Source organism: Macaca thibetana, chromosome 11 (genome assembly GCF_024542745.1).
Source record: "Macaca thibetana thibetana isolate TM-01 chromosome 11, ASM2454274v1, whole genome shotgun sequence".
In the NCBI taxonomy this organism is placed as follows: domain Eukaryota; kingdom Metazoa; phylum Chordata; class Mammalia; order Primates; family Cercopithecidae; genus Macaca; species Macaca thibetana.
In genome coordinates this window covers 103,531,827-103,553,153 of record NC_065588.1, presented here as the reverse complement: position 1 = coordinate 103,553,153, position 21,327 = coordinate 103,531,827, and the positions used below count along the sequence as shown (strand labels likewise).

The 21,327-nt window shown below is 44.7% G+C and overlaps 2 protein-coding genes and 1 non-coding gene across 4 annotated transcripts in view; all 3 read right to left on the bottom strand.

Annotated features, from left to right (window-relative positions):
* The window catches only part of PWP1 (PWP1 homolog, endonuclein), a 753,749-nt gene that overhangs the window by 338,265 nt on the left and 394,157 nt on the right, over positions 1 to 21,327 (bottom strand). The gene's annotated exons all lie outside the window — the stretch shown is intronic.
* ABTB3 (ankyrin repeat and BTB domain containing 3) overlaps positions 1 to 21,327 on the bottom strand; it is a 338,029-nt gene that overhangs the window by 280,710 nt on the left and 35,992 nt on the right. The gene's annotated exons all lie outside the window — the stretch shown is intronic.
* On the bottom strand, positions 356 to 438 carry LOC126931896 (small nucleolar RNA SNORD74). The gene has a single exon (XR_007718004.1). It is a non-coding gene; the product is annotated as a small nucleolar RNA SNORD74 (small nucleolar RNA).

The window sequence follows — 21,327 nt, the reverse complement described above, 5'->3', positions numbered from 1 at the left end:
ACCTCAGCCTCCCAAAGTGCTGGGATTACAGACGTGAGCCACAGCACCCAGCCACTACTGTTATTTTAAAGGGAACCCCTAACACTTAACGGCTTAGTGTTCCCATTTCAGGGAGGTTCCTCAGTCCAGGAATCTGCTTGTTAAATGGGTTCTCTGTGTGTCACGTGACCAGAGGAAGCCAAAAAGACTTAACCTTTCTCCAAAGCCAGCTACTTCCTCCATCCCAAAGCATTCATTCAGGGCCCAAGAGAGAAAACAGTCAAAGATCTCAGGTGAGTTTGGGTACCAGAGCATGAGGAAAGATAAAATTATTCACTGTAGAGGAAAGCTACTCCTAAATGGTTTTTTGATTAGCTTTTTTCCATCAGAGCCGTTGGCATTCATCAACACTCTCAGATGTCGCTACCAACACAGGCTTCCTCAAAGGCTGTTCCTAAATGTTTCAGCTGGGTGGTGCCTGTAGGAAAAAATATGAGAAGATTCAGGGCCCATAAGCAGAGAAGCCACTAGCTTGAAGCCATCTTCCTCTGCCTGAGCCCAGAAAGCAAACGCTCCCCTGGGATTCACTTTATGTATATAAAGCATGACTTTCAGCAGGGCAGCCACAAATCCTGGTCCCAGCGGGTTGGGTGGCGCTACGGAGCTCACTTTGAAAAGGCCAGGAAGGATGAAAGCACTCAGGAAAAGGGCCTCCCCTGGCCCCAAAGTGCAAAGATTTGAAAAGCCAACTTTGAACTTGGTGTGGGAGGGTCCCAGGCTGGGAGGGGGACACGGGGAGACAGGAGTGAGCCGGCCTCAAACCCAGCCTCGAAGGGCAGGTGAGAGATCCTGCCCAGCAGGAAATGGGAAATGTAGGTTAGACAACTAGGGCAGTTCTGAAGCCGGAACTGTGTCTGTTGCGAAGTCAGGTAGGGGCTGTAAGATGTAGGAAGTAGAAAAAGGAAAGGACCCAGCAGACCTCAAAGCCTCCGATTTGGAAAACAGAGCAGAGGGGAGAACAAAGAAGTGCTCTGACCAGGCAGGAGGAGGGTACAGGGCACCAAGGCAGACAGAGGGGAGGCTGCAGCTACCCCCAGCCCCCTTCCCTGCCCACTCCCTCTGCAGGTACAGAACTGAAGATTCCAGAGCCCTCCCACCATGGAGACTTGGTGGGCTCACCCTGGGAGGGCTCACCCAGGCCTCTGCCCAGGAGACACGCTAACAATTCCGCTGGAAAGTCCTCTCCACCTCCCACGTGTCCTGAACTGTCTGCACGGAATCCATTCCAGCACTGATCCTGTCTGACTTTTATTTGCTGGGCTCTGCATTCAGTTCCCCTACAAATATTTACTAAGCATGAATGGAAGGTGCCAGGCTGGGGAAAGTGCAGGATGCTGAGTTACAGGGCCATCCCTCTCTCCAGGGAAGAGAAAGTGCAGGGTCCCACAGCCCAGACACCTGGGCTCCAGGGTCCGGCTCCATCACTTCCTGACTGTGTGACATTGGGCACATTCCTCCAGCTGACTCAATTTCAGTTGCTTTATCTATAAGATAGAGGAGCTTGGAGATGGGAATGTGGGATGAGCACACTGGAAAGGCAAGCAGGGGTCAGGTTAAGGCCTCTGCATAGTATCACAGCTGCCATTTATTAAGCATCTACTACTGTGTGTCTGAAACTGTTTTAGATGCTTTATGGATATTATCTCTATGGATTTATGATGTTCTCACAATCACCCCACTTCCTCAAAGGAAAGTGATGCTTTATATACATAAAGTGAACCCCAAGGGAGTGTCTGCTTTCTGGGCCAAGGCAGAGGAAGACGGGTTCAAGCTAATGGCTTCTCTGCTTATGGGCCCTGAATCTTCTCATATATTTTCCTACAGGCACTACCCAGCTGAAACATTTAGGAACAGCCTTTGAGGAAGTGTAGATGGGAATTGCTCCATCTGTGCACATGGATGCAACAGTAAGTGGGAGAAAACCTGTGCTCAGCACACAGTAGGAGCACCATCAACCAATGCGGAGTTCATTCATTCTCCCAACACACATCTGTGTTTGCTAGGTGCCAATGTTGTTCTAGGCCAGTGGTTCTCAACCAGAGGCGATTTTGCCTCTCCCCCAGGGGACATTTAGCAATGTCTGGAGGCATTCTTTTTGAGAAGAGGGGGTGTTACCGGCTACTACTGGGTAGAGGCCAGGGATGGTGCTTAACATCTTTTTTTTTTTTTTTTTTTTTTTTTTTTTTTTTTTTTTTTTTTTTGAGACGGAGTCTCACGCTGTTGCCCAGGCTGGAGTGCAGTGGCGCTATCTCGGCTCACTGCAAGCTCCGCCTCCCGGGTTCCCGCCATTCTCCTGCCTCAGCCTCCTGAGTAGCTGGGACTACAGGCACCCGCCACCGCGCCCGGCTAATTTTTTGTATTTTTTTAGTAGAGACGGGGTTTCACTGTGGTCTCGATCTCCTGACCTTGTGATCCGCCCGCCTCGGCCTCCCAAAGTGCTGGGATTACAGGCTTGAGCCACCGCGCCCGGCCTGGTGCTTAACATCTTACCATGCACAGGACAGCCCCTCACAACAAAGAATTGTCTGGGCCAAAATGCCAATGGTGCTGAGGTTGATAAACCCTGCTCCTGGCACTGGGGAGACAGCAATGTGCCAAAGAGGCAATGTCCCTGCAGCTCACATCCCAGGATAGGAGACAGATGATGAACAAAGACTATAATAAGTCAATGTCTACAGGTCCACTGGTTAAAGTGCTACAAAAAATAAAGTAAGAAAAGGAGGAAAGAGAATGATGGGGTCATCAGGGACATAGGGGACATTTGAGAAGAGCCCGGAGGGAAGCAAGGGGGTGAAGCTGTGGCTGCCAGGCATGATAGACAGAGGCCCTGGGGTGTGTGTATCCTCAAGTGTGGCAGGAAGTCCACGCGGCTAAGCTCAGTGAACACTGAGGCAAATGGTTGTAGAGGATGTCAGGGGGTTATTATGCTGATTTAGTCATGTGGACACCTATGGCCCTCTTGGTAATACACTCCTTGAGGATGCAGGCTCTATCCTACCTCTCAGTGCCACACACTTGCTGGAACTAAGCTGAGAAAGACGCCAAGTTGAATTGAATTTTGGCTCAGGGGAGGCAGTTTCCTGTATTATGAAATTTACATGAGATGAACTATCCCCGCTTTGCTCTGGTTTGGGGCAGGAAATGGGCTTAAATGTACTGTCAGCTTATGTTCTTGTATTCTGTAATTGTTGCTTGGCTTTCCTTCATGTGTCTCTGGGGAAGGAGGTGCAAGACCTAACGATGGTTCCGCATACAATTTCAACACTGTCCTCTTAGCCTTAATGAGAAGATATATTCATTCATTGATCCAACAAATAGGTATTAAAGATGACAACAGGGCAGAATTGGGATGATGCAAAAGTAAATCAAACACAGATTCTTCTCTGAAGCAACTTACAGAAAATATATCTTCACTTTTTCATATATAGGTCTTCACTATATCTTATATTACAAAGTGAAGATACTTTGTCATATAAGGTACAAAGTACCAAATAGAATGAATAAAGAACTATGAAGAAGACCGGATGAGTACCTACAGGGCAGGAGAGCAAACAGCCTACATCTCACATGCTGATTCTCATGAGTAGCAGCTGTCTAGAACTGTGTTGAGAAGGATCCTGAAGTCCCATCTGAGCTCAGTCAGAAAAAGTGCTGTGCTCAATTACTTATATCTGCCATGATCACAGAACTCCAGTGGCAGAAGTACCAAGTATTTTTGCCATCCAAGCTGAAATGGAGATGAAATAAGTGGAAATGGAGCTTGAAGAGTAAATTATGGCCTTCCTCTTAACGTTTAACACAAAAATATAGCAAGTATACTGCACTATTAAGATGGAAATGGAGGAGGAATAAAAAACTCAATTTCATAATCTATCTTGAGCCTACATTTATTTACCTCCTTAACTCCAGGAGTATTTAAGAAATGAGACAGAAAAGCAAGGTATCCTCTGCTAGTAAAGGAATAACTACAAAAGACTAGGCCAGACTTTACTGCTTAAAATTGGTGGGCAACTGGCTCTGAAACGGGGCCCAGCTCTGGGCATCTGGACTGAGAGCACCTCCCCAACCCATCTCCATACTTCTCCCCTAAAGCTTTGTAGGAGCCTGGCAGGACAGCAGCTTAGTCTCATCCTAGAATGAGATTTGCCAGTCAAATCCTTCCATTCCAGGGACTAGACAGACAGTGTGAGGCTGTTTAGCAACAGGTTTGGGGCAGATTTCCTAAATCTCCTTTCTCTCCAATCCGTCAGCCTGGCAGAAGCAACATAGAGATGGGATTTAGTCTCATTCTGACACAGCACAGTTGCAGAGTGATCTCCCTGCTTGCCACTCAAGCTGGAATCAAGCCAGAGCCTACACACAGGTTCCAGGATCCAGAGAGGAATGAAATCGCTTTATTAATATCATAAGGTTGGGGGGAAGGGAAGAGTGTTCTGATCGGCTATGCCAGCAGTAGTTCAAAACACAATCCAAAGGGAGGAGGAGAAGTGGGGTGGGTCAGGCCAATGCCCGCTGAGATAAATGCCCTCTGAGGGCTGCCATATAGGAGGAGGTGGTCACCCTTCTTGGAAGGTGATAGCCTTTCTTGGCCAGTGTGCTGGGTCGAAAAGAACTTTTGGATCCTCCTGCCTAGCCTGACAGCCCTTCAAGGCTCAGCAAAGGTATCAGCACAGAGCCACAACCAAGGGATCAAAAGCTTAAGTCACAAAAGTGTAAAAAAAAAAAAAATCCCTTTTTTGAAAGGCAGCCAAAGAAGCACCTTCACAGAGCTGGCTTTGCATGGCCTTTCAACCAAACTATTTCCAGCAGCACACGCTCAGCACCTCCCCCAGGCCACCCAGCCCAGAGCACGGCTGCAACACTTCCCATGCTTCCCTCAAGCCTGTGACCCAGAGACCATGCTTTGTCTTGATTTTATATCTGTTTTTTCAGGGGAAAGGGCTGAGAGAGGTAGGGGAGCCAGGCAGAAATACTGTGTTCCTAAAGCCCATGTGAAGAAATGCCCAGGCAAGAGCTGCACTCTGAGGACTTGCCCAACGTTCCTGGCTAAGCATCTACATATACCTTTGTCTCCAAGCTTATGGGGCTGATTGGCTGACTTTGGAAGAGGAGAAAGTGTGTGTCCCTGGAGACCTCTGCAGTGCCAATGAAAGTGTGCCCATTGCTGGGAAGGCCAATGGGAAGCTTCCATGAGCCCACATGGGCCACCATGGGGATACACAGAAAGAACTGAGGAGAAGTCATCCATTAGCAGGTGAGAACAAGAGGCAGTGACATTTGGGGGATCAGGAATAATGTGTTCCCAATTTATACCTATCTTGGTAAGGCCTGGGGAAAACCACTTACTGTTAGAGTTATTATTGTCTGGTGACAATGATCAAAGGGAAAATAACGTTTACTGAAAGCTATGCTTTTACATATATTCTAGCATTTAACTCTCACAGAATTCCTAGGAGATACATATCATCATCCCTGTTGAATAGATGTAGAAACAGAGGCTCAGGGAGGTTGAGGAAGTCATTCAAGTTCACGTGGCTATAAGTGGTGGAGCCAGGACCAAGCCTGGGTTCCTCTGACCCCAAGTTTCACGTTAGTTTCATTATGCCTCACCACCTCCCAGCATTACAGGAAATCATCAAGGCTCCCCTACTCAGAACACACCAGACAAATTCTGCCAAACAAAACTCATTCTGTTTTATTTCTTGAACAATAAGGTGCAGAGAGCTCAGAAGAGAATAAAAGCTCGGGGGTGGGGGTTGGGGGCGGAAAAAAACAAACCATGTTTGGGCTGGGTACGGTGGCTCATGCCTATCATGCCTATAATCCCAGCACTTCGGGAGGCCAAGGCGGGTGGATCGCCTGGGGTCAGGAGTTCGAGACCAGCCTGACCAATATGGTGAAACCCCATCTCTATTAAAAATACAAAAAAGTAGCTGGGTGTGGTGGCAGGTGCCTGTAATCCCAGCTACCTGGGAGGCTGGGGCAGAAGAATCACTTGAACCCGGGGGGTGGAGGTTGCAGTGAGCTGAGATCACGCTATTCACTCTAGCCTGGGTGACAAGAGCAAGACTCTGTCTCAAAAAGAAAAAAAAAAAAAAAAAAAAAAAAAAACATGTTTGAACCTGATTTATAATAAAGGTTGCATCTCATCTCAATGGGGAAAGGAATGGTTCTACAATGTCGAAAAACTGGCTCACTAAATGAATTTGGATCCCTCTCAAACACAATATATAAAAGTAGACTCTAAGTGGATGAAAAACCTAAATGTGAAAGGAAAGTTACAAAGCTAACAGAAGAAAGTGAAACAATACCTTTGTGAACTTAGGGCATGGAAGGTCCTCTTAAATAAAATCCTCAAGGCACAAACCAAAAAGCAAAAAGGAAAAAAAAGTTGGTAGATTTGATTACATCAAAATTAGGGCTTCTGTTCAACAAAAGATACTGCGGAGAAAGTTAACAGAGAGGTGGCAGAGTGGAAAGTGATATTTACAATGTCTAAATACAACAAAGAATTAACATCTAACTACATATGGAACCCCTATAAATCAATGGGAAAAGAAAGGAAATGCAATGGAAAAATGGTCTGTAGATATGAATAGGCAGATCACAGAAGTGGAAACCAGAATAGTCAACAGGCAGATGAAAAGATGCTCAAAGTTATTAGTAATACGATAAATGAAAATGAAAGCAATGAGATTCCACATTATACTCAACGGATTTGCAAAATTACAGTGTTGAGTAATATTGATTGTTAAACAGGATATGGGTAAATGCGAACCCCTCCGCATCGCTGGTGGGAGTCTAGACTGGCATAGTAGTTCCAGAGACTCACGTGGTACTGATTATCGAAACCAAGTTCGTATGAACCTTGTGACCCAATCAACCCACTCCTGAGTATAGATACTTGCACGGGGTCCATATGGGAACAAGTGAAAGGAGATTCATGACATTATTGTTCAGGGTAGTAGGAAATTGGAAGCAACTAGTTGCCCATCACTAAAGAATGGATAAACACAAAATATGATGGGTGCCTACTATGTGATAGTCATTATACAGTTCGCCAAATATTTCCAGTGTTTCCGCCTCTTAGATTCATAGTAGGCTTGCAGTTCCCACCACTTTTAAAGTGGAGAATAGCCATGTGACTTGTTTTAGCCACTTCTGGGCAGGTTTTAAAAATCAGTGTGCTATTTGTCACCTTCTGGACAGAACCTTTAAGAGCCAGTGTGTGATTTGCCACTTGCTCTTCTCTCTGCCATGTTGAATGGCAGAGGCTCCATCAGCCTAAGTCTCCAAAGCAAAACTCTTATTAACGGGATGGATATGTAATATGGCTAAGCAGTAAACCTGCGTAATTTTAAGCTGCTAAGATTTTCATGCTATTACTGCTGCATAACTCAACCTATCTTGATTGAACCAACTGTGCAGCTATTAGAAACAATAAGCTAGATGTACAACCAACATGGATAGATCTTGAGAACATAGGTGAAAATGGAAAGATCCGAACAAGCTCCTTCGTGCAATATGATTTCTATAAATCAATAACACACACACACACACACACAAAGCAATTTTACATGTTTTACAAAGACATGTACCTGTCCAAGAGCATATATTAAACACCTTGGATGAGTACCTACAAGGGAGTGGAGATACAGAAAAAGAGAAAAAAGTGAAGATCTCAAATGAGAGAGAGAGGCTGGGAGTGGTGGCTTACCCCTGTAATCCCAGCACTTTGGAAGGCCAAGGCAGGCAGATTGCCTGAGCTCAGGAGTTTGAGACCACCCTGGCAACATGGTAAAATCCTGTCTCTACTAAAATACAAAAAATTGGCCGAGCGTGGTGGTGCTTGTTTGTAGTCCCAGCTACTCAGAGGCTGAGGCACGAGAATTGTTTGAGCCGGGAGGAGGCAGAGGTTGCAGGGAGCCGAGATTGCACCACTGCACTCCAGCTTGGGCTACAGAGTGAGACTCTGTCTTAAATAAATAAATAAATAAATAAATAAATAAATAAATATAAAATATTAATAAAATGAGAGAGAGAGAGCCCTTGCATGATGATAAAATGTCTGTGAACTTCTGAGTATGGATAATTCAACTCTCTATTGTATCCAAGATCCAAAACAAAAAGGAAAGAAGAAAAGGTGTAAATCATTTTCTTGGTTGACTTCAGTATACGTTTTAAACTCTCCATGCCAATCAGTCATCTACAAGCACAGAGTTTCCTTTTCCTCACCAAATTTTAATCAACTTGGATGGGTTTTCACTTCACAGCCTCTATGGTTACCACCCCCTTGGTATGAGGTACAGGTGCATACCATTCACAGAAGCTACTGCCAATCTTCCACTTCACTGTGATCTGAGGGAAGGCACCGTCCAACAAAGGACAAAGCTGCAAGCAGTCTGGAGAGACAAGAACCGGGCTGTACCAACTGTGACAAAATCTAAGCAAATCACCTGTGTCCCAACTATTTGGCGAATGGTTGGGGGCTGTGCTCCAGCTGCCTGACAGGATCTCAGCAGAGAACAAATGGTCAACCGGCACGGCCAAGTGGGGAACCCTACAAGTTCTGCTTGAGCCTCACCTGCAGGAAGTGATGCAAGGCTCTCAGTGGAGTGCTTCTGGCAGCCTGAGTTTGCAATGTCCTTCCTTCCTGTCCCCAGGGATACCGTGGGATCCCTTCCAGAAAGAATAATCAGTAATTCAGATGAAAGGAGTCACTTTCCTTCTCATGCATTAAAAATATATATATTTTCTGTTGATAGGGTACCAATATAAACTCAATGTGGATTATAAAATTGTATATTTTCCACCCCATTTTCATTTTAATAGTAAACCATATTTGCTAAATATCCCAATTAGAGGCTGAAGAAAAACCATGCTTCACTCTTAAAGCTGGATTTTCACTAATTTGGTCGCTAGTCAAGGGTTGAAGAGAGATGGCAGCTCTCAAGCCTACATGCTGCCCTCCTCCTAGCCCACTCCCCAGCAGACATAACTAATCAATCTTTTCTCCTAAGTCTGAACTTTTCCTGCAGCCTCAAATGGTATTCTCCAGAGTTGTTTCCTGGTGTTAGGTTTTTTTCTTTTTTACTCTCTTCTTCCCCCCCCCCTTTTTTTTTTTTTCCTTTTAAAGGCTTTAGAAGAGGAGGAAAATGTTCACTCTTCTATTCTCAGGAGAATAATTATATCCAGAGACCTTATGTATGATGCTTTCTGTGGAAAATAGTTGTATTCAAGGTCCCTGACTTCATCTCTTAATTACTCAATCAACAGTCATCTGTGAACTGCCTACTGTGTGCTGGTGCTTAGGGTGCCAAGCACTGAAAGACACTGATAAAAGGTTCAAAGAGGCACAAAACAAAAAGGGGCCAACCAGCTGGGAAGGCAGGGTGTGGCAGGGTGGGGAAGGCTTCCAAGAGAAGGTGGCACATTCTCAGCAGTTTTCTAGAACAGTGACTGTGGCCTGAAAGGTGCTCATGGCAGTGATGCTATCAGGGATGTGTGGTGTGTTCTCAGGATATGTTATCCCTTATCTGGGCTTCATCAGCTCCCAGTGGGTGCCCCCCATCGAAGCCAACTGTTGGTGGATCCCAGTGTGAGGTGGTTTCTGGCAACCAGCATTCCTTTAGGGGCTGTCAAATTCCATGAATGCTATCCAGCTGTGAATAAAGTCTAACTTTTCACTTTCTGGTGGGTCAGTTGCCTCAGGTGGCATCACTCACTGCAGCAGGTGGGGTCATTCACTGCATTGCAGTTGTCTGTTAGGATCTGTGCAGTGCCAAGCTGGACCTACCCGATGTCACAGTACATCTCCCTGGCCCCTAAAATTCCATCCCATCATGAAAATGGCACTTTAGGGAGGAAAGAACATGGTGGGACAGGTTGGGGGTCATAGCAAATGACATTTACTGCACAGCCCCTACATACCCACATTGGTAGGTGCTTGTCTCAGCTCATTCAACCCTCCACAACTTGGGAGGCAGGGAGGAGCTGAAGAAGGTACCCAAATAACCTAGTACAGCTGGGTTGGGATTAAAATCTGATATCATTATGAAGTTGGTAGAGAAAAAAGGAAAACACCTATTTTTTTGTGTCTACTGTGTGTATTGTGTCCATATATGTGATTTCCTTCATACCCCCAAAAACTCTAAAAAGTAACTATTATTCATTTTACAGATGATCAAGTTGAGGGTTCAGAAAAGTTTGCTCATCATCATCATCATAACGCAAATAACAGTTACTATCCATGAACACTCAACTTTGTATCAGGTTCTGCAAACACTCTCTATCTATTATCTTATTTAATTATCACAGCAACCCCGTGATGTGGGCACTGCTACAACCACTTTAACTGTGAAGTCACTGAGTCTAAGAAAGGTTGAATAACCTGGTCAAGGCTATACATTCAGTAGGTGTTAGCTCTGGAATTCAAATTCAAGGCTGTCTGACTCTTAAGTCCATATTCTCAAACACTGCCAATGCTACCTCCCAAATGTGTGCTATGTACTATGTACAGAGTACTGGAGCAACCCCTGTGACAGAGTGCAACACCTACTACCTCCAAGGGGACCCCATTTGGCCTCTTTGCTTGTGTGGAAGTTATTCCTTAGATCAAATCTTCAAAGGAAGAATAACCAGCTTTAATAAAATTTAAAATAATATTTTGGCAGTGCCAGCATTCGGCAACAATAGCTTACACTTACACGTACTGCATGCTATGCAGTCTTTCAAATAAGCACTAGACATATGGTGACAGACATACTGCTGCTCACCAATAGTCCTAGTATCCCTCTGCTTCTGGGCCCTTTCCATCAACACAAATTCATGCACCACAACCTGCTTTGGCCAATGAAGTACAAACAGTGATTTGTGGTTTGTGATTTGTATCACTGTCTTCAGAAGTCTTTGAGAGCCAAGGCCAGGAGTGGTGGCCCACACCTGTAATCCCAGCACTTTGGGAGGCTGAGGCGGGTGGATCACCTGAAGTCAGGAGTCCAAGACCAACCTGACCAATATGGTAAAACTCCGTCTCTACTAAAAACATAAAAATTAGCCAGGCGTGGTGGTATGTGCCCTGTAGTCCTAGCTACTCAGGAGGCTGAGGCAAGAGAATCGCTTGAACAAGGGAGGCAGAGGTTGCAGTGAGCTGAGATCACACCACTGCACTCTAGCCTGGGCAACAGAGTGAGACACCATCTCATTAAAAAAAAAAAAAAAAGTCTCTGAGAGCCAGTAAATAATTCTCCATAATCTATCTTCCCTTTTGCAGCAAGAATGGAAGCATGTTGATATGAAGGGGCTGTTAAATTGATGCAGCAGGGAGTATGTCAAGTCAATACATGGAGGGTAACTGCTCTGGGGTCACTAGTCCTTCAAAGGAATCTGCATGAGTGACAAATACACATTAGTTGCATTAAACCTCTGAGATTTGGGATTTGTCTATTACTGCAGCATAACCCAGCTTATCCTGACAAAATCCTCACAATAACTCTATGCTGGATGTGCTGTTGTTATCCCCACTTCGCAGAAAAGAAACTAGAGCAAAGAAGAGTTGGGTAATTTGCCTAAGATCATATAGCTAGAGGGTACAGTCAACTGTGAGTCTCAAGAGTTAGGACTCCAGAATCCACAAACTTAATCAGTATTCTATATTTCCCCACCCACCTTTTTACCAATCAGATATACTAATGCATAAATATGTAGATCTACCAATTTCTTAGTATACCTTAGCCAGTTTTTAAATAATAAGAAAATGATCACAACATGTAATTTTTAAAATACAAAAATTTCTTGCTTTAAACAAAAAAGGAAAAAAACAGCCTAGTTTCAGCTTATATGGCAATTAAAACTAAAAATGGGTTACAACAGAGGTGGCTGCTCTTTGGGGAATTGCCTAGAACAATGGAAAAATGCTTAAAGAAAAACTCAGTTTCTCTTTCTTTACTCAATTTCTTAGTTTACACGCTAAAGGGCAACAGACACAATTAAAAGTTTAATTAGTGTTCTCATCCTCCCCTCCCAAATTATATGTTTTCTTTCTAATCAAAAATTATTTATTTAACAGATTCATTGTTTTCTCCCTAAATTAAATTTGATCCTTAATGAGGCACTGCAATCCTTAAGTCAAAATGGAATCATCAGAAACCTCACTTTGTGAACTCAAGTGTGTCTCTCTTAGTTCTCTAAGGAGCAAGGACACTTGTCAAAGTCCTCTCTGTTGTGTGCAGTCCATCATAATTGCTGCTCATGGTAATTTAGAACACATGGTGAAGTGGTTCTTTCAAAAGCAATTGATGAATTTCATGGGAACAAGGCTGGGCAGAAGGCCTTTAACGCGGTGAGGGGCATGCCATTTCAACCTGGGGACAATGAAAAGCTGGCAGTCTGGCCTTTTAGCTGGATCTTCCTCTGAGTTTAACGGTTATCACCCTTTCAAAAGTGTGGTGATGCTGATGCGGGGGGGCAGCTTTATAATGGCTGAGTGATCTCTGGAGTCAGGCTGCCTGGATTCAAATCCCAGGTCCCCCACGTACTAGTGAGGTGAATTAGGACAGGATCCTTAATTCTCTAACCCTCAGTTTCCTCATCTACAAAATGGAAATGGACAGAATATCCATCTCATTGTTAGAAGAATCAAAAGAAAAGATGCATGAAAAATGACTAGCATAGTGCTTAGTACAAATTAGCTTTTTTTTTTTTTTTAGACAGGGTTTGTTCTGTTACCCAGGCTAGAGAGCAGTGGCATGATCACAGTTCACTGTAGCCTCAAACTCCTGGGCTCCAACAATCCTCCCACCTCAGACTCCCAAGTAGCTGTGACTACAGGCATGTGCCAACATGCCAGACTAATTTTTAAATATTTTTTAAAGACTGGGTCTCACTGTGTTGCCCAGGCTAGTCTCAAACTCCTGGCCTCAAGCAGTCCCCTGACCTTGGCCTTCCAAAGTGCTGGGATTACAGGTGTGAGCCACTACACCGAGTCTATCATTTTTGTTGTTATTATTAGAGAACAGTATTCCCCTCTCCTGATGTTTCCTGCCACGTGAAGGGACATCCATTTGTATGATATTCCTGGCATTACCCCCTTATGTCTTCCCTGGGGAGGTAGAAGGCCTCATCTGGTTAATGAGTTTGGGAAGAGAAGCTGGCAGGCATAGCTGAGCTCATCCACTCATCCTCCTTGGGAGCCAGCTACCAGCAGGAAGCAAGCATTCTGCTGAACTCCAGTATGACCATAGTTCCAGGTTGAGGTCTACTGTTTCCTAGCACAGCCCATGAGTAGGTACTTACACCCGCTTCATTGCAGGGTTCAGTATCAGGAAACCAACTGTGGCTACACCACTAAGTCACTCTTAGTCTGTTTGGGTTGCTGTAACAAAATATGATAGACTGAGTAGCTCAAACGACAAACATTTCTTTTTCACAGTTCTGGAGGCTGGGATCGTCCAAGATCAAGGTGCCAGCACAGTCAATGTCTAATGAGGGCTGCTTTTCTGATTCACAGACGGTGGTATTCTCATTATGTCCTAACATGTTGGAAGGGGCAAGGGAGCTCTCTGTGGTCTCTTTCTTTATAAGGGCACTAATCCCATTCATGAGGATGCCACCCTCATGACCTAATCACCTCCCAAAGGCCACACCTCCTGATACTCTCACATGGGGGGAAATTCAACATACGAGTTGAGGTGGTGGGGTGGGACACAAACCTTCGATCGACAGCAGCCATGTTCTACAAAGCAGCCTGTATTAGTAATAAAAGCAACATTTCCATCTCTAACTCCCTGAGCTGCCCCCTGTCTACATCAGCTATATCAGAACTAGTATAGAAAAAGGAGGTATTATTTATCAGGTCCTCTCAAACCTCAATGGTTGTCACTGCAACCTTTCTGGAGGACAATCAAAGTCTTTTATGAACTGGCTGATCAAATCCAGCAATTCCACATTTAGGAATTTATCCTCAGGATATCATGAATCGTATACAAAAAGTTACGTTGCAGAATAATTTACCCCAGACTGTTTATAGAGCTGAACAATGAGAAACAACTAAATGTCCGGTATTACAGAATTGACCACAAAACATCATGCAACCATTTTAAATGATGCTGTCAAAGAGTGTGCCATGACATGTAAGGACATTCATAATCTGACAAATGAAAAAAGCAGGCACAGACCGTTAGGTACAATATGATTCTATTTTGTAAGGAAAAAACGTAAATGCATGAGAACATTGGGAAAGGCTATAATACATCAAGTTGTTGGTAGTGTTTAGCTCTAGATGGTGGGAGGATGGGTCAGTTACATCTTCCTTTCATCGCTTATGTGAATGCTCTAATTTTCTCTGATGTACATGTAGTCAGAAATATGAAAAGAAGGTATTTTTTATTTTTCAAAAAGCCAGGTGAGGCCAGGTACAGTGGCTCACACCTGTAATCCCAGGTGTTACTGCTAAAGTGCTGCTTTGGGAGGCCAAGGCAAGAGGATCTTTTGAGCCCAGGGGTTTGATGCCAGCCTGAGCAACACAGTGAAATCCTGTTTCTACAAAAAAAAAAAAAAAAAAATTAAAATAGCTGGGCATGGTGGTGCATGTCTATAGTCCCAGTTACTCAGGAGGCTGAGGAGGGAGGATTGCTTGAACCTGGGAGGTGGAAGCTATAGTGAGCCAGGATCATGCCACTGCATTCTAGCCTGGGCAACAGAGTGAGACCTTGTTTCAGAAAAATACAAAAAGCCATGTGCCCAGTGACTAATGGAGAGAACTCCTTTGGTGAGCACAACCTCTGCTTTTTGCCTTCCAATGGGCCTGGGTCTCCTTTGGAAACAAAGCCATTAGGTAAATAGCACTGTGCATCTTCCCTGACTTTGCCAGTTAAGAGGCTGGTAGCTCAGACTCTGCTCTGAAACAAGTCAGGGTAGGGTTGTGTTGGAGCTTGGGGCACTTGTGGAACAGTCATTGCTGGCTGAGGTGGTGACCAAAGCAAGGAGCTTAGAATAGCCTAGAGACAACATTCAGGAAATGGGAGCCTGGGATTTTGGGGTCTTCACTGCCTACAGGTGAAAGTCCCAACTGCTCAACATCTTACATCTTACCCCACTGGCTGGGCTCCAGTCCAGCAAAACTCTTGCTGTTCCCCAAATGGTGCATACCCTAATCCCTCAAAGCCCCTGATGAGCTGTTTCTTCTCCACACCCTTCTCCAACCACTTCCCATCTCTTTCTGATGGACTCCTATTCATCCTGCAAAGCCCAGCTCAGCTATCACCTCCCCTGGGAAGCCTTTCATTACCTTCATTCCCATTGCATGTTGTTCAGACACTGATTATATCAGTGAACATAAAATGTGACAACTATTTAGTTATGTGACTTATTCTTACCAGCCTGGGGGTTCTCTGAGAGCAATAACTATCTCTTATCACTGGACTTTATAAGCCAGCATAAGTCTGGCATGTGGTAGGCACCTGATAAAGTTTTGAGGTAGGAAGAAAAGAAGAAAGGGATGATGACAGGAAGAGAGAGAAGGAGAGAGGGAGGGAAAATAGGAAAGGAAGGGAAGAGATAAAATTGGCAAAAACCTGGTGCCAAACTGGTGCCCAAACCATAGGCTGGCAGCTGACGATGAAAGGAGCAGAGGCAAGTGGAAAGGTCCTCAGCTTTGGTTCAGACTGAGAGGGGATCAAACCCCAGTCTTGGGCAAGTTACTTAAAGTTTCTGAGGCTTGTTTTGTCTGTAAAATGGGAATTTTACAGACAAAGTTTAGAAATGAGGTCTGCACAGTGCCCAGCACATGGGATGGGGTCAAAACCTGAGAGCTATCATTTGGTGACTCATGGCTGCACTGAGTACAGTCCATCAAGACAAAAACAAAGTCCTAAATAACACTCGGGGCTGCCTGGTGACAGGCTGCAGTGCTCATCTCCCTAAACCTTTCATTTTAAAATGACATCATGTCCGAGGCGGCTGTAATCTCTGCTATCCAGTTTCTGCTCCCTTTGGAGCCAGCACACCACCGGCATCCCCTGAATTTACCCAGCAGCAGTGTTGTTGGAGCACCTGGAACCCTGAGCCTGGAGCAAGGCTGGAAAGGGAGTAGGTGCCTAGAAGCCCAGAGGACGCACGGCAATCTCATCTGTATCTAATTAGCAGTCAGTTCTCCTTTCTAGGCCTCGGTCTTCTCATCTGTGAGATAAGAGGCCTGGACCAGATGTCCTAAGGGTCTCTCCACCCCGACAGTCAATGATCCCATCTCTTGGGCATCAGCCCCACTTCCCTGCCTCCTACCTTTTGTCCTCACAGTTGCCCAGCCCTCAATTTGAGCACAGGCACCACCTCTGACTTGTTTTTAATTAGTATGAATGTCAACTTCCAGATGCTGAGATGATGGCATTTCTTAGGATTAGGAGGTCAGGTCAACAGTGACACCCCTTCTGTCTCATGCCACACCTGCTGCTGCCCGCGACCTGCCAGAACACAGGATGGGACAGCAGACTCTTCGGGGGGAGTCACGCCTGGCCTGGATGCTACAGAGAGATGACTCCCACATTTTAGTGGGTTTCAGAATCCTAGGAGACCTCCTTAAAATAGATGGTGGAGGCCGAGTGCAGTGGCTCATGCCTGTTATTCCAACACATTGGGAAGGCGAGGAGGGTGAATCACCCGAGGGTGGATCAAGACCAGCCCAGTCAACATGGTGAAACTCCATCTCTATTAAAAATACAAAACTTAGCTGGGTGTGGTGGCACGCACCTGTAATCCCAGCTATTCAGGAGGCTGAGGCAGGAGAATCACTTGAACCTGGGAGGCAGAGGTTGTGGTGAGCTAACATGGTGCCACTGCACTCCAGCCTGGGCGACAGAGTAAAACTCTGTCTTGAAAAACAAAACAAAACAAAAAATAGATGGTGGACTCCACCCCAGAGTTTCTGATTCACTGGGTTTGGGGTGGTTTAGGGACCACAGTTTGAGAATCATTATTTGAGACAGGATTTTAAACCCCACCCCATTACCTGCCTGAACTTATATCCTCCACTTTCCCCTCCGCAATGCACTCCAGCAGGCCTCCTCGCTCTTCTCCAAACACACCAGACATATTCCTACTTCAGTGCCTTTGCACATGCTGTCCCTGCTGCTTAGAAAGTCCTTCTCCAGGTATCTGTAGAGCTCATTCCCTCACTACTTTGAAGGTCTACTAACATGCCACTTTCTCCTGCCACCCTGGCAAAAATCACACTCTCCCAACACATATATCCTCGTTCCCCAGTTTATTTTTCTCTGTAGCACTTATCCCCACCTAACAGGCTATGTATTTTATATTACAGATTGCATTTATTTGTGTCTCTCCCCCTCCACCACTAGAATGTGGATTCCATTGAGGGCAGAAGATTTTCTCCGTGCTGTTTACTGCTGGACCCCAGAATACTGTCTGGTTCATTGTAGGCAATTTAATATTTGCAGGAGAAAGAGAGAGAAGAACAGAAGGAGAAAGGAAAGGGAAGGAGGGAGAGAAAGTAGGAGGAAGGAAGGAAGGAAAGAAGGAATTTCGCAGACATGTAATTTTTTTAATAGTTGTAAGGGATCGACAACATGGGTGCCAACTGTGTTATTTTGCCAAATAAGGACTTTAAAAGCCCAGAAATACCAACTGCCATCTCTCATCCTATTAGGGCCTCACAGGGCAGACCAGAGGCTGCTGAGCACATGTAGTCTGAGTGAACGGTACCCCTGGAGTTGGGTGCTATGCAGCCCACGTGGTGCCATGCACGCTCTGAGCACCATCATTTCATGAAAGAAAGGATATTTTAGCCCCAGTAAAATATAACAGAGTGACAGAGAAGGGTCAGTAAGCAGATTTCACTTGTTTTAATTTTTTAATTTTTATTTTTTTAGAGATAGAATCTTGCTCTGTCTCTTGATCTCTATGATCTCTATGATCATACAGCGGTATGATCATAGCTCACAGCAGCCTCAAACTCTGAAGCTCAAGCAATCCTCCCACCCCAGCCTCCAGAGTAGCTGAGACTACAGGTGCATGCTACCACAAGCAGCTAATTTTTTAAATGTTTTGTAGAGATAGGGATCTCCCTATGTTGCTCAGGATGGCCTCAAGCCATCCTCCTGTCTTGGCTTCCTCAGTCTCTGAGATTACAGATTTCATTTTAAATACCAGCTCTGAAAGCCTGGGGCATTGGTGGAGAAGGATGCCGAGGCCATCTCTGGGATGCCCACAATGGAGCAGTTGGTGGAGGTGGGAGCACAGGTGTGCTATACACTTGCCACTCTTGCAAAATATGCCCCATAAATGCTGGGCAAACAGATAAGTGGCATTTGCCTGCTGAATATCTCCATAATATGCTGGCTGTCTAAGAGAACAAGTATAGTGACATTTCAAGACATTACCCAATGCACAAGCAACTTCTCAAGCTGTAATTCACAAGATTCCTCAGGGTCCTCTAAGCTCCTTGAGGGCAGAAACTTATCTTTGTATTACAGCTAGCCTTCAATCAGTAGGTGTTGAGCTGATATTTTTTTTTTCCTTTTTAAACTCAGAAGTTAAGTTCCAGCTTCAGTGGCTATGCCCAGATGGTCTGATTCTGAAGGACAAGAGAATTCAGTGGCATGAGCCCAGGGCTTGGCATGTAGTAGGTTCTCAGTAAACTTTGGCTGGTGGGATCACTGACAGATCTTCCGACTCAGACAAATACTAACCACAGCTCTGTGGTGTTGACTGTTGCTCAGTCTTTGCTGCTGCATTTGCTTCTAAAGGAGATAGTGCAGAATTTGTCTAGAGTATTGCCGGGATTTATGAGAAAGCTGGAGAAGAAGGAAAACAGCAAGTGGCACTCAGGATGTATCCCTTTTAGCTAAAGAAACAGCCTGATGAGTGAGGGTTAATTTTTCCATCAGGGATCAAAATGATGGGAAAGGCTGTATTAAGATGACGACGTTCACAGTCCTACAAATCAAGCGCTTGAGACACCTGGAAGGGCTTCACATGGAGAATGGCAGGCTCCCAACCTCTCCACAGTGGTCACAGCATCAGCTCCTAAGTACTCTGCTCCCGCAGTGCCGGACCCCAGCTCCCAGCCAGCCTCCTCATCTTATCAAAGAGGATTCCTTCTGATCTTCTCCATAAGGAAGGGGAAGTGCCACTCATTCTTCATCTTCCCCTTGATAACTCCATTCATTCTGTCATCCATTCATTCATCATTTACCAGTGCCCATAATGGATCTCTATGGTACCTGGTGTAAGGATGCTAAGATGAATAAAACACAGACAGAGCCCACCTATGACGAACCCATAAGCAAATCCCCATATATCACGCCATTTCCTACCCCTAAGTGTGGACCACCTATCGTTGGGCAAAGTTGGTCTTAGGTGGTATATGGATGAACATTTTTATTGTGAGTTATGTGTTTATTTATTTGAATGTGTATTACAAAAAAATAAAACTAGCACATCAAACCCTCTGTGTTACAGGCTTTTTAAAATGGGACATGTTTTTGCTGAACAAGAAATATTAAAGATGATTTTAATTAAAAAATTAGCTAAATAATAGCACAAGAGTAGAAGCAACTTATGAAGGTGTTACACAAATAACAGGTTTAGGACGCACTGGTAGTAGAAGAAAGTACAGACGGCGGGTTCAAAGTTACACTTGGTTAAATAATTTGTTTACTCAACAGCAATGTAGTTCAACAGGGCTGCTGCATACCAGCAGTACAACTAAACAAATGATTTAACCACCTGTGACCTTGATTTCTTCTTGCATAAGTTATTATGTCTATTTCATGGGTTCTGATGTATATGATAAACCTGGTAGGTACAATTTCATTATTATTTTATATCTTTACATCATATTCTCCCTGAGCCTGTAATAGAAAGTTGGAAAATTGGAGCATTCAAAGTAGGGACAGTGGGGGATGTGGGTGGCAGTGCTCAAAGCCCCAAGCTGCAAGCCTGCCATGAAAAGATGAAAAGAGATAAGGGAACAAGAAAATGGCTTTATTTGTCCATCCAAGGAGTTTCTGGGGCTCCCTGATGAGACAGGAGACAGCTGGACACTGAAGGCTCAGGGCTCCCAGACACCAGCTGTTCCACGTGGTCCAGTCCCCACCTGCCTTACTGGGCTGGGGCCCACACACACTGCTTCCCAAGAATGGCATGTCAGAGCCACGGCACAGAGAAATTCTAATCCCAGGTGGGTCTCCACCCCAGGAAGGCTCCAGCTCATAGACGGTGAGCCCAGCTCTGCAGCTCAGAGGGACCTACAAGAGGAACAGGAGTCTCCTGTGATGCTGGCGACCTAGGGAGACATGGGAAAGATCTCTCAAACTATAAAAAGCCCCTGGCCAGGGGAGAGAACTTCGTCTCTGATTCATTTGGGCGAGGGAACCTTCAAACTTTACTGGCTATAAAAGTAGGCACTCCCGGGGTAGCACATGCATGCAATGGAATGCAACTCAACAACAAAAAAGAATGTAATCACATGGATGAATCTCAAAGACACAATGCTATAGAGAGGAAACAGAGTCAAAAAGCCACATAATATATGATTACAGCCATCATATTCATCACAAGCAAATCTACAGGGCCAGAGAATAAACTAGTGAACTGCCAGGGGTTAAGGGTATGTACAGGGAGACTACACTGAGACACCACTTCACACCCACTAGCATGGCTATAATCAAAAATACAAATAATAACAAGTGTTCAGCAAGCATGTGGAGAAGCTGGAACTCTCGTATGCTGCTCAGAGGACTGTAAAAGGTGCAACCACTTCATAATAGCCAAAAAGCAGAAACAACCCAAATGTCCAGCAATTGATGGATAAACAAAATGTGGTATATCCATGCAGTTGAACATTACTTAGCAATAAAAAAGGAATAAGGTACCTATATCTGCTAGAAATGGATGAATCTTGAAAACATTATGATCCGTGAAAGAAGCCAGACACAAAAGACCAGCTATTATATGATTCCATTTCTATGAAATGTCCAGAATAGATAAATACATAGAGACAAAAAATACATTTGTGGTTGCCAGGGGTAGGGCAGGGGAGAAGAAGATAGACAAAAGGAATTGGGGGAGTATGACTGCTAAAGATTATAGGGGTTTCTTTTTAGGGCAAAGTGTCTTAAGATGGAGTGTAGTGATGGTTGTACAACTCTCTGAATATACCGAAAACCATTGATTTGCACACCTTAAATAGGTGGATTGTATGGTATGTGAATTATATCTCAAGAAAGCTATTACAAAACTAAGAGATAACAAATTATCACAAGGAAGAAAAGA